This window comes from Salmo salar, chromosome ssa07, assembly GCF_905237065.1.
Source record: "Salmo salar chromosome ssa07, Ssal_v3.1, whole genome shotgun sequence".
Lineage (NCBI taxonomy): Eukaryota > Metazoa > Chordata > Actinopteri > Salmoniformes > Salmonidae > Salmo > Salmo salar.
In genome coordinates this window covers 44,792,865-44,807,277 of record NC_059448.1, presented here as the reverse complement: position 1 = coordinate 44,807,277, position 14,413 = coordinate 44,792,865, and positions in this window count along the sequence as shown.

The window sequence follows — 14,413 nt, the reverse complement described above, 5'->3', positions numbered from 1 at the left end:
TTCCCCTGATAATCCACCAGTCAATCCCTGACACATTCCCCTGATCATCCACCAGTCAATCCCTGACACATTCCCCTGATCATCCACCAGTCAAACCCTGACACATTCCCCTGATAATCCACCAGTCAAACCCTGACACATTCCCCTGATAATCCACCAGTCAATCCCTGACACATTCCCCTGATAATCCACCAGTCAATCCCTGACACATTCCCCTGATAATCCACCAGTCAAACCCTGACACATTCCCCTGATAATCCACCAGTCAAACCCTGACACATTCCCCTGATAATCCACCAGTCAAACCCTGACACATTCCCCTGATAATCCACCAGTCAAACTCTGACACATTCCCCTGATAATCCACAAGTCAAACCCTGACACATTCCCCTGATAATCCACCAGTCAATCCCTGGCACATTCCCCTGATAATCCACCAGTCAATCCCTGGCACATTCCCCTGATAATCCAACAGTCAATCCCTGGCACATTCCCCTGATAATCCACCAGTCAATCCCTAACACATTCCCCTGATCATCCACCAGTCAATCCCTGACACATTCCCCTGATCATCCACCAGTCAATCCCTGACACATTCCCCTGATAATCCACCAGTCAAACCCTGACACATTCCCCTGATAATCCACCAGTCAATCCCTGACACATTCCCCTGATATTCCACCAGTCATAACAAATTTACAGGAAGTTAACAAATCAAGTCTGAGCTGGCAAAAAAAATACAATACAGTCCAGCACACACTGCTCTCTAGTGGACAAACAATACACCTCCATGCAAAAATAGTTGTACCTGCCTCTTCACAGGACATCTTAATAAACTAATGGATTGCTATTGGAAGTCTGTCAAATGTCCATTTAATATGCTATAATGATGGCTATTTTATATAATTATCTGACAGCACATCAGAGGAGCTGGCCGGATGTCTCAGCTCAGTCTCTTGGTTCTCCACTACCACCCCCAGGGGACACATCACCCATCTGTGGCTGACTGAGGGTGAGGGGAGCTCGGCCATGGATGGCGAGAGAGGCCCCTAGACTGGCACAGACCCCGGAAGCCTGATACAGTGGTGGCGTTGTTCTCAAAACCCTTGGCATTGCAGGCAGAATAACTCCCCTCTGTTGGGCCAGGACCACAGCCAGGAGATTGACACTTCCTCCAGCCAATAGGCCACTCAATCAATCACTCCACAAAGTGAACCGAAAAAAGAGGACAACTTTGGCAAGTGACTGTTCCTGTAATGTTTCAACAGTGTTCAGCAGTTATTGCATTGGTCTTGTTTAATCTAAGAGTGCTTCTTTGCTACATCCAGCATCCCGAACATTGTGTTCCTGAGTAGTGCTTTACAGCAGCCCTGTGCCCTGCCAAAGAATGTCATCTTTGGCACCAGCCGGAGAAACTTTCTCTCTCTCTCTCTCTCTCTCTCTCTCTCTCTCTCTCATTGATGAACGAGGATATAGATATACAGTACCAGTCAAAAGTTTGAACACACCTACTCATTAAAGTTTTTTTTAAACTATTTTCTACATAGTAAAATAATAGTAAAGACATCACAACTATGTAGTAACACATACGGAATCATGTTCCCACATATGCTGAGCACTTTTGACTGGTACTTTACATCTCACTGGTTTTTCTATGCATCATCTAGACAGGACGGCAGCCTCAGGTAAGACAAGGCTGTGGCAAGTGTCTTCACTGATATTTTCAACCTATCCCTGACCCGGTCTATAATACCAACTAGTTTCAAGCAGCCCACAATAGTCCCGTTTCCAAGAACGCACTCACATCTAGCTATGAAATGCTTTGAAAGGCTGGTCATGGCTCACATCAACATCCCAGACACCCTGGACCCACTCCAACTCGCATACCGCCCCATAAGATCTACAGATGACAAAATCTCTATTGCACTCCACACAGCCCTCATCCACCTGGACAACAGGAATACCTATGTAAGAATGCTGTTCATTGACTACAGCTCAGCATTTAACAACATAGTCTCCTCCAAGCTCCGGACCCTGGGACGGAACACCTCCTTCTGCAACTGGATCCTGGACTTCCTGATGGGTCTCCCCCAGGCGGTGAGGGTAGGCAACAACACATTCGCCACACTGACCATCAACACGGTGACCCCACAGGGTTGTGTGCTTAGTCCCCTTCTGTACTCCCTGTTCACCCACTGCGTGGCCGCGCACGACTCAAACAGCATCATCACAATGGCAACACGACGGTGGCAGGACTGATCACCGATGACAATGAGGCAACCTATAGGGAGGAGGTCAGAGACCTGGCAGTGTGGTTTCCGGGACAACAACCTCTCCCTCAATGTCAGCAAGACAGAGGAGCTGATCGTGGACTACAGGAAACGGAGGGGCGAGCACTCCCCGATCCACATTGATGGGGTTGTAGTGGAGTCTGTCCTCGGTTGCCTCAGTCACTACCGAGTTCCAAACTGTCTCTGGAAGCAACGTCAGCACAATAACTGTTCATCAGGAGCTTCATGAAATGGGTTTCCATGGCCAAGCAACCGCACACAAACCTAAGATCACCATGCACAATGCCAAGTGTCGGCTGGAGTGGTGTAAAGCTAGCCGCCTTTGGACTCTAGAGCAGTGGAAATGCGTTCTCTGGAGTGATGAATCACGCTTCACCATCTGGCAGTGTGACAGATGAATCTGGGTTTGGCGGATGCTAGGAGAACGATACCTGCCCCAATGCATAGTGCCAACTGTAAAGTTTGGTGGAGGAGAAATAATGGTCTGGGGCTGTATTTCATGGTTCGTGCTATGCCCCTTAGTTCCAGTGAAGGGAAATCTTAACGCTACAGCATACAATGACATTCTAGACGATTCTGTGCTTCCAACTTTGTGGCAACAGTTTGGGGAAGGCCCTTCCCTGTTTCAACATGACAATGCCCCGTGCACAAAGCAAGGTCCATACAGAAATTGTTTGTCGAGATCGGTGTGGAAGAACTTGACTGGCCTGCACAGAGCCCTGACCTCAACCCCATCGAAGACCTTTGGGATGAATTGGAACGCCGACCGCGAGCCAGGCCTAATCGCCCAACATCAGTGCCTGACCTCACTAATGCTCGTGACTGAATGGAAGCAAGTCCCCGCAGCAATGTTCCAACATATAGTGGAAAGTCTTCCCAGAAGAGTGGAGGTTGTTATATCAGCAAAGGGGGGACCCACTCCATATTAATGCCCATGATTTTGGAATGAGATGATCGACGAGCAGGTGTCCACATACCTTTTGTCATGTAGTGCACCTCAATTACTTCATACCCCTTGCACATTGACTCAGTACTGGTACTCCCTGTATATAGCCATCTTATTTTTTACTCTTTATTGTTATTTACTGTATCTTTATTCCTCATGTCACTGTTTCTATTTTCATTTGATCTGTATCTTTAACTCTGCATTGTTGGAAAAGGACTCGTAAGTAAGAATTTCACAAATTAGAGATTTTTATTTTCTCTGACCCTTGACAGGGCGAAAGCATCTCAAACGAAGACTGAAGTACTCCCAACATGCATACATCTACAATTCTAATCATGTCCAACAGCGTATTCTATTTCCCACCAAATTCTCTTTTATACCCCCACTCATACTCAAGTTAAAATGTCATTGCCCTTCCTACACGGTTTTGAAGAGGGATTTTCAAGTGCGTGAAGTGTAAATGGTGATAATGTCTGTTTGACAACCGTGTCCCTTTTTGCTCTCTCTGTGAAAATGAGATGTCACAGTCATTCCTGCCCACAGCTCTGAAAGGCCCGGTTACAGTGACAATGTCAGTGTGATTTCCACAAAGTGAGAGAGAGTGAGAGAACACACATATTATTCAAATTGACTCTCTTGTATTTGTATTACCATAGCCTTGGAAACTATGGTGTGTGTGTGCTTGAGAAAAGAGCACTGGCCTATAGCCTTAAACAAGCACATTGCTACTTTCAGGTGAAGTCCCCACAGGTGGTTTGAATCACTGGTTGGAATGAAGCCAGGCAGCCCTACCCCTTTCTGTGACTGACACATCATCCAACCAATCGGTGGCAACTCATTTCAGAAACCAGCCATTCGCGACTGAGTCATTTCACAACTGCCCTATCGTAGTAGAGTAATCTGGGTAGTTCCTTCTTCACCACAGATTAGTGTACCTTGCTGTCCCGTAGTGACTGTGAAGTCTATAATATAGAGAAACTAGACGCCTTGAAGAAAGATCCAACAAGATCTTACGGTTTGACCAATTTGACTTCAGGTTCGGACGTTTTTCCATGTTTCTTCAAACGTAAAATGTCTAAATTCTGGACACCCTAGGTTGCTCCTTCTACTGCAGCTGTATCTCTTGTTGCACCGCTGCTGTCTCTCATTCTGAATGGTTAAGTTAAGAGTTTAAGGTTCAAACAAAAACAATGGTTAAAGGTAAAAATTTCAGTTTATGTGACAAAACAAGCAATTTAGCATAAACTGAAATTAGGTGAACTATTTGGATTTTAGAAACCAGGAAATGGCGGAGCGATTTCTGCATATTGCACCTTTAACCGTATAGTGTAGAGAATCATTGTGCCATCTAAACTGCTGTGAAATATATTTTCAATAACCAAAAATATAGTATTTTCAGCTGTTTGAAGTTGGTGTACAAAACCGAAAGTATAAGAAACAAAAACAAAACTTAAGAACGGGAAGCATAGATATAGTGCGCATATGACAGATCTACTACTTCGTAGACTTGATTTCAATGAGAATGACAGATCTAGAACTAACAAGGTTAAGGTTTGGGATAGGGTTAAAACAAATAAATGTAAAACCACTGTCTAGCACTGGGATTGAAAACACGGCTTGTGGCTTACGCCCATCCACCATCTCCATCCAAAATGCCCTAGCAGGGTTTTGAAGGCATCTCCCGACGTCCTCGGGACATGGATGGACATCCAATTTCTAAGTGAATCTGTCTGCTCAATCTCAGTACACAGCATGGCTGTCCTGAAGCATGGATGTACCTTGTGTTACAATAACTGATCGTGAAGTGGTCATTCTGACAGTCTAACAACTCCTTGTGTTCACCAATTACCAATAACACAGTGGAAAAATTACATCTGTATCCACACTTCCATTCCACTATAGTCCATCCCATCATAATACCTTGAGGAGACTGAAAGAAGTTCAACCATGAAAGTGTTGGAAGCTCAGGCAAGGATCATGGAATGAATGACGCAAAAACAATTTGTAAGTCGCTCTGGATAAGAGCGTCTGCTAAATGACGTAAATGTAAATAGGGGCTTAATTTACTAATATAAATAGTTGCAAAAACAACACCCCGGATCATCCCTGACCTCTGAACCATCTCCTCTCTCTGTCAAACAAGCACAACTACACGGGGAAGAGGTCAGAACAACATCCACCAGCCAAGTCACTTTGGTAAAAAAAAACACAAGATAATAGCATCCACAAGCTGAGTTTGTACTCACCCCTCTGTATCTCTCCATGCATGCTGTTGAGACTGATAAAGTAGTCAGTCTCTCTCTCTCTCTCTCTCTCTCTCTCTCTCTCTCTCTCTCTCTCTCTCTCTCTCTCTCTCTCTCTCTCTCTCTCTCTCTCTCTCTCTCTCTCTCTCTCTCTCTCTCTCTCTCTCTCTCTCTCTCTCTCTCTCTCTCTCTCTCTCTCTCTCTCTCTCTCTCTCTCTCTCTCTCTCTCTCTCTCTCTCTCTCTCTCTCTCTCTCTCTCTCTCTCTCTCTCTCTCTCTCTCTCTCTCCTTTGAACTGCAGCATTTTATGACCTGGGTAACTGCATGATTCATCTAATACAACACTGCCAAGGCAGAGCTCAGGGCAGGCACATGCACCCACGGACAGCAGGACATCCCACACAGACAAAGGGGAGGAATAATGCAATGTCTTAACTACCTGTTCAATCTGTCTTGATATCTAAGTCCATCCAAAGAGTGAGAAACCATCTCTGTCAACAGACAGTCAACAGTCTCAAGCAGTAAGATTCCTATGAATATAAACTAAATTGCAACTCATGTTAGGGCAGTGTCTCTGTGACCTGTCAATCATGTTACCCAACATGTTGTGCTTCGTAGAGGGATCGAGGATGATGCAATCTAACATCATATCCAAACAACAACAACAAAGCAGGAAAACGAGTGAGTGATAGAGGTCAAGCCATGAGTGTGTGAAATCAGAAACTCATTTTAGAACCTTCTAGAACTCCTCGGTCCCCTTCACACCATCGGATCACTGACCAGTCCAATGTTGATTCTCTAAGGGGAGTGTGAGACTGACCTGAAGCTCATGGGGATACATGGCCCAATCAAATTCATTTGATAAGAACGTGGGTTGTGGGCTGGGATACAGCGCTGTCCCCTGTACGTACTAATAGTGTGAGAGTATGTATGAGTGCCTGCCCTGCAATAAACCTCTCAACGCTGGAGGTTAACATACTGGACTTAATCTGCCCTGCTGGCATCGTCTCATCTCAACTCCTTTTCTCTCATCTCCTCCTTTTCCTGTCCTCCCTATCTCACCTTTTCCTTTCCTTACTCATTTCTCCTTCCCTTTGGTATGCACAACATGCAGACCATGCTATGCTACCAACCCCTACAACACGCCATACATACAAAGTATGAAGATACAACATCGAGCACTTTATCATCCCTACAGACATGCTTCATGCTATAGCAAGACCTTGGTGAAGGGCCTTCTGTACTACAGTGTACAGTAGGAGTCTGTCCTATAGCCTTATTAGTATGTGAAATGGTAAGAGTTGCTATACTGCAGTGCAGAAGTGAAGGTAAGCATACAGTAGCCCTACGATTCAACACCAGCACTGACCCACACTTGTGACCTTCTCAAAGAGCAAAACCTCATCGTTGAACTGACCCTACCAGGGTGGGGTCGCACAACCGTCAGAGGGTTTGGCGAGTTTCGTTTAGGAGGAAATGAAACGTTCGCTTAAAAGGGAGGCAACAGGATACAGTATGACATCATCATGAGATAGTACTGATAATAAATGGTTTATATTCCAAGAATTTCCTGAGAAATGCCTTCATCTAATAACAAACCGAAATTATGTACACTACCGGTCAAAGTTTTAGAACACCTACTCATTCAAGGGTTTTTCTTTATTTGTACTATTTCCTACATTGTAGAATAATAGTGAACACATCAAGACTATGAAATAACACATATGGAATCATGTAGTAACCAAATTTAGTAACCATATTTTATATTTGAGATTATTCAAATAGCCACTCTTTGCCTTGATGACAGCTTTGCACACTCTTGGCATTCTCTCAACCAGCTTCAACTGGAATGCTTTTCAGACAGTCTTGAAGGAGTTCCCAAATATGCTGAGCACTTGTTGGCTGCTTTTCCTTCACTCTGCGGTCCGACTCATCCCAAACCATTTCAATTTGGTTGAGGACGGGTATTGTGAAGCAACGCTCCATCACTCTCCTTCTTGGTAAAATAGCCCCAACACTTTTTTGGTTACTACATGATTCCATATGTGTTATTCCATAGTTTTGATGTCTTCACTATTATTCTACAATGTAGAAAATAGTAAAAATAAAGAGAAACCCTTGAATGAGTAGATGTTCTAAAACTTTTGACTGGCAGTGTATAAAATGTCAGACATTTTTTTATAACACACAATACTAAGACATCACCAATGACCAATGAGGGAGGTTTGTTTGAAACTAATGGTGCTGATCTCTGATTCAAATCTCAACAGTTGATGATGTGTTTTGATCTGAAAGAACAGCCGAATAAGGCTGTCTCAGTTCCACTCTATTGAATGCTTTTGGTTGGCACACTAATTTCACCCTGTCAAAGACAGCAGGTACTTTTCCCATTGAATGAATAAACTGTCATTGACTGTGCTGGTGTGGTTTGATGGTTAGTTACCAACTGTGAGATGAGAGCATCATATGAGAAATGTTTGGTTTCTGATTGAGTGGCCCCATAAGAGACACACTAAGACTAGGCCACAGCCTAAGGAGGCTTAGTGATCCGATATCTTGTGATTAACTGCAAAATGTGCGTAACTGTGTGTGTATTATATGATGAAATGAATATGATGAAATGGCTTGACTTCTGGCAATACAGTGCCCTTGCCTCTGAAGTAACCTAATTAGTTTTTTATCTGATCGGGACTTGAGAAGGAGGATGGGGGAAGATACCTAGTCACTTGCATAACTGAATGCATTCAACCCAACCCGTCTGAATCAGAGTTGTGCAGGGCGCTGCCTTAAATCGACATCCACGGCGCCCGGAGAGCAGTGGTTGTTGGGACTTAACTGCCTTGCTCAACGGCAGAACAGCAGATTTTTCCACCTTGCCAACTTGGGGTATCGAACCAGCGACTTGTTCTAACATGCCAGAGGCTGTTCACCTTGGAGACCTGCTGCGGATATGGGTACGGCCCGGCGCGAGATTCGGTTACTTTTCGGTCATTCCAAAACACTCTTAACCGCTAGGCTACCTGCCGCTCTCTGCCTCTCCCATTCTGGTGATGTCAGACCGCCAGACTTGTTTCCAAGAATGAACACAACTTATCAACAAGGTGACAGCCTTTTCCCGCTAAGAGGCACATGAGCCATTAACCATTCACTACATGACCAAAAGTATATGGACACATGCTCGTCGAACATCTCATTCCAAAATCATGGGCATTAATATAGAGTTGGTCCCCCCTTTGCTGATATGACTGCCTCCACTCTTCTGGGAAGGCTTTCCACTAGATGTTGGAACATTGCTGCCGGGACGTGCTTCTATTCAGCCACAAGCGCATTAGTGGGGTCCGGCATTGATGTTGGGTGATTAGGCCTGGCTCGCAGTTGGCATTTCAATTCATCCCAAAGGTATTCGATGGGGTTGAGGTCAGGGCTCTCTGCAGGTTTCTTCCATACCGATCTCGACAAACCATTTCATTATGGACCTCACTTTGTGCACAGGGGCATTGTCATGCTGAAAGAGGAAAGGGCCTTCCCCAAACTGTTGCCACAAAGTTGGAAGCACAGAATCGTCTAGAATGTCATTGTACGCTGTAGCGTTAAGATTTCCCATCACTGGAACTAAGGGGCCTAGCCCAAACCATGAAAAACAGTCCCAGACCATTATTCCTCCTCCACCAAACTTTACAGTTGGCACTATGCATTGGGGCAGGTATCGTTCTCCTGGCATCCGTCAAACACAGATTTGTCCATCGTACTCTCCATCGAACACTCCAGCCGACGCTTGGCATTGCACATGGTGATCTTAGGCTTGTGTGCAGTTGCTCAGCCATGGAAACCCATTTCATGAAGCTCCCGACGAACATTTATTGTGCTGACGTTGCTTCCTGAGGCAGTTTGGAACTTGGTAGTGAGTGTTGCAACCGAGGACAGACGATTTTTTACACGCTACGCGCTTCAGCACTTGGCGGTCCCATTCTGTGAGCTTTTGTGGCCTCCCACTTCGCGGCTGAGCTGTTGTTGCTCCTAGACATTTCCACTTCACAATAACAACACTTACCGATGACCAGGGCAGCTCTAGCAGGGCAGAAATTTGACGAACTGACTTGTTGGAAAGGTGGATGCCATGTTGAAAGTCACTGAGCTCTTCAGTATGGCCATTCTACTGCCAAGGTTTGACTATGGAGATTGCATGGCGGTGTGCTCGATTTTATTCACCTGTCAGGTGTGGATGAAGTAGAGGAATCCACTAATTTGAAGGGGTGTCCACATACTTTTGTATATATGGATTATGGCACAAACCAACACATGGAAAAGAGGAGCACCTCACGCACACACACACGCACAAGACACAATCATCCAAAAGGCCTTGTATAACCACAGTGAACATAGTCACCTCTGTCCATTCACACCAGTCACTACAGTACTCCAGTTATGATTCAGTATGTCACAGTGTCTCTATCAGTAATTAGAATTGGGTTATGTACTGGCTGATTGTTGTGTGGAGAAAATCCCCCGTTCCTATGAGACAACATAAGCCTCTCTTCCAGGAAATAGAATGGACGACTGGCTCTCAGCGCAATTGGTCATTCTGAAACAGAGACTAACTGACAAACAGACAAACAGGAAACTGACCACAGAGAGAGAGAGAAAGAGGCAGAGAAAGGAGATAGGCAGAGAGAGGAGGAACGTCTCTTTAAGAGGCAGAGTGAAAGGGGGGAGAGCGGAGGGATAGAAAATAGAAAGGGCTATTGATGACACATGCAGTAAAATAACAAGCTTGAGCAATGATCTTGCATAGTGGTGAGTGGGGGCGGAGGAGGGGGGGGGGAGGGGTATTTTGGTGAATAAGATGAAGTTACCTTTGCACCCTTTGACAAGTAACAAAACACGTCTAAAGGCCTTCTACACACTAACACCCCCGAACACTAGAGACAGGAAACACGGCTGCTGAAATAGTCAACATGTCAGCCTCTCTGTGTCTGTCACACTGGTTCTTTTCTAGACCAAACTCATGGAGTCATCGAAAACATACCCACCTGGTCTTCGCAAAGTAGAAGGAATCTGTAAGACTATGTAAAAACATAGTGTTTAGGAAAAACAGATCCCTAATGGTTATATCAAACACAGCAGCAGACGGGTACAGCAGCGCGGTCTGTTACGACCCAAGCTGCTCTTCATTACATTACATTTACATTACATTTAAGTCAGTTAGCAGACGCTCTTATCCAGAGCGACTTACAAATTGGTGCATTCACCTTATGATATCCAGTGGAACAACCACTTTACAATAGTGCATCTAAATCTTTTAAGGGGGGGGGTTAGAAGGATTACTTTATCCTATCCTAGGTATTCCTTAAAGAGGTGGGGTTTCAGGTGTCTCCGGAAGGTGGTGATTGACTCCGCTCTCCTGGCGTCGTGAGGGAGCTTGTTCCACCATTGGGGTGCCAGAGCAGCGAACAGTTTTGACTGGGCTGAGCGGGAACTGTGCTTCCTCAGAGGTAGGGGGGCCAGCACGCCAGAGGAGGATGAACGCAGTGCCCTTGTTTGGGTGTAGGGCCTGATCAGAGCCTGAAGGTATGGAGGTGCCGTTCCCTTCACAGCTCCGTAGGCAATCACCATGGTCTTGTAGCGGATGCGAGCTTCAACTGGAAGCCAGTGGAGAGAGCGGAGGAGCGGGGTGACGTGAGAGAACTTGGGAAGGTTGAACACCAGACGGGCTGCGGCGTTCTGGATGAGTTGTAGGGGTTTAATGGCACAGGCAGGGAGCCCAGCCAACAGCGAGTTGCAGTAATCCAGACGGGAGATGACAAGTGCCTGGATTAGGACCTGCGCCGCTTCCTGTGTGAGGCAGGGTCGTACTCTGCGAATGTTGTTGAGCATGAACCTACAGGATCGGGTCACCACCTTGATGTTAGTGGAGAACGACAGGGTGTTGTCCAGGATCACGCCAAGGTTCTTAGCACTCTGGGAGGAGGACACAAGGGAGTTGTCAACCGTGATGGCGAGATCATGGAACGGGCAGTCCTTCCCCGGGAGGAAGAGCAGCTCCGTCTTGCCGAGGTTCAGCTTGAGGTGGTGATCCGTCATCCACACTGATATGTCTGACAGACATGCAGAGATGCGATTCGCCGCCTGGTTATCAGAAGGGGGGAAAGGAGAAGATTAATTGTGTGTCGTCTGCATAGCAATGATAGGAGAGACCATGTGAGGATATGACAGAGCCAAGTGACTTGGTGTACAGCGAGAATAGGAGAGGGCCTAGAACAGAGCCCTGGGGGACACCAGTGGTGAGAGCGCATGGTGCGGAGACAGATTCTCGCCACGCCACCTGGTAGGAGCGACCTGTCAGGTAGGACGCAATCCAAGCGTGGGCCGCGCCGGAGATGCCCAACTCGGAGAGGGTGGAGAGGAGGATCTGATGGTTCACAGTATCAAAGGCAGCAGATAGGTCTAGAAGGATGAGAGCAGAGGAGAGAGAGTTAGCTTTAGCAGTGCGGAGAGCCTCCGTGACACAGAGAAGAGCAGTCTCAGTTGAATGCCCAGTCTTGAAACCTGACTGATTAGGATCAAGAAGGTCATTCTGAGAGAGATAGCAGGAGAGCTGGCCAAGGACGGCACGTTCAAGAGTTTTGGAGAGAAAAGAAAGAAGGGATACTGGTCTGTAGTTGTTGACATCGGAGGGATCGAGTGTAGGTTTTTTCAGAAGGGGTGCAACTCTCGCTCTCTTGAAGACGGAAGGGACGTAGCCAGCGGTCAAGGATGAGTTGATGAGCGAGGTGAGGAAGGGGAGAAGGTCTCCGGAAATGGTCTGTAGAAGAGAGGAGGGGATAGGGTCAAGTGGGCAGGTTGTTGGGCGGCCGGCCGTCACAAGACGCGAGATTTCATCTGGAGAGAGGGGAGAAAGAGGTCAAAGCACAGGGTAGGGCAGTGTGAGCAGGACCAGCGGTGTCGTTTGACTTAGCAAACGAGGATCGGATATCGTCAACCTTCTTTTCAAAATGGTTGACGAAGTCATCCGCAGAGAGGGAGGAGGGGGGGAGGGGGAGGAGGATTCAGGAGGGAGGAGAAGGTAGCAAAGAGCTTCCTAGGGTTAGAGGCAGATGCTTGGAATTTAGAGTGGTAGAAAGTGGCTTTAGCAGCAGAAACAGAAGAGGAGAATGTAGAGAGTCGTGAGTGAAAGGATGCCAGGTCCGCAGGGAGGCGAGTTTTCCTCCATTTCCGCTCGGCTGCCCGGAGCACTGTTCTGTGAGCTCGTAGTGAGTCGTCGAGCCACGGAGCAGGAGGGGAGGACCGAGCCGGCCTGGAGGATAGGGGACAGAGTAAATCAAAGGATGCAGAAAGGGAGGAGAGGAGGGTTGAGGAGGCAGAATCAGGAGAGATGATAGGATGGAAGAGGAGAGAGTAGCGGGAGAGAGAGCGAAGGTTGGGACGGCGCAATACCATCCGAGTAGGGGCAGAGTGAGAAGTGTTGGATGAGAGCAAGAGGGAAAAGGATACAAGGTAGTGGTCGGAGATTTGGAGGGGAGTTGCAATGAGATTAGTGGAAGAACAGCATCTAGTAAAGATGAGGTCAAGCGTATTGCCTGCCTTGTGAGTAGGGGGGGAAGGTGAGAGGGTGAGGTCAAAAGAGGAGAGGAGTGGAAAGAAGGAGGCAGAGAGGAATGAGTCAAAGGTAGACGTGGGGAGGTTAAAGTCACCCAGAACTGTGAGAGGTGAGCCATCCTCAGGAAAGGAACTTATCAAGGCGTCAAGCTCATTGATGAACTCTCCAAGGGAACCTGGAGGGCGATAAATGATAAGGATGTTAAGCTTGAAAGGGCTGGTAACTGTGACAGCATGGAATTCAAATGAGGAGATAGACAGATGGGTCAGGGGAGAAAGAGAGAATGTCCACTTGGGAGAGATGAGGATTCCAGTGCCACCACCCCGCTGGCTCGATGCTCTAGGGGTATGCGAGAACACGTGGGCAGACGAAGAGAGAGCAGTAGGAGTAGCAGTGTTATCTGTGGTAATCCATGTTTCCGTCAGTGCCAGGAAGTCTAGGGACTGGAGGGTAGCATAGGCTGAGATGAACTCAGCCTTGTTGGCTGCAGACCGGCAGTTCCAGAGGCTGCCGGAGACCTGGAACTCCACGTGGGTCGTGCGCGCTGGGACCACCAGGTTAGAGTGGCAGCGGCCACGTGGTGTGAAGCGTTTGTATGGCCTGTGCAGAGGGGAGAGAACAGGGATAGACAGACACATAGTTGACAAGCTACAGAAGTGTTGTTTCTTGTATTATTGTCTCTTGTGTCTTTAGAGAACTGTTTCACTTTGATATCCTTTTTCTTCTGTCCTGATTTTCTCTTTCTTTTCTTCTGTTAACTAGATATTCTTTGTTGTTCTTCGTTAGCTAGCTAGCTTCATCCACTCTTCCTCAGGCAGGCGGCACACATCTCCTTTTAGTTATCACCTTTGTTATGACGTCTGCTCCACTGCTTACACCCCTGAGATGCAGCATCATCCCCACCCATTTGAGGGTTTATATCAAGCGACCACCTCAAACACTGACAACAATGAATCATTTAAAGGTTTAAAATTATCACAAGCCGCAAACAGATGCAAATACCAGCCTACCACTTTTTCCATTCCCTCTCTCCTTATCTCCCTATCTCTCTCTCCAGAGTTTCTTTGTTTGAAAACTTTCCATTACTTTATCATAGCCAAGGACTAAACTGTGAACACATTGGGAACACAGTGGAAACAAATGGTTTGTTTTGCCATAGTAGGTTCCAGAAAATGGTCGACATTAACAAACGGGTATGAATGGTTCTTCTGGCTTTGGAGGTCACAGTGCAGTCCAAAGTGTCAGCACACTACACTGCTACTATTTTGTGACCTGGTTTCACTTCCAGTGCTTATTAAACATCCCCACTGTACAATGGGTCAGGGACACAATAATAG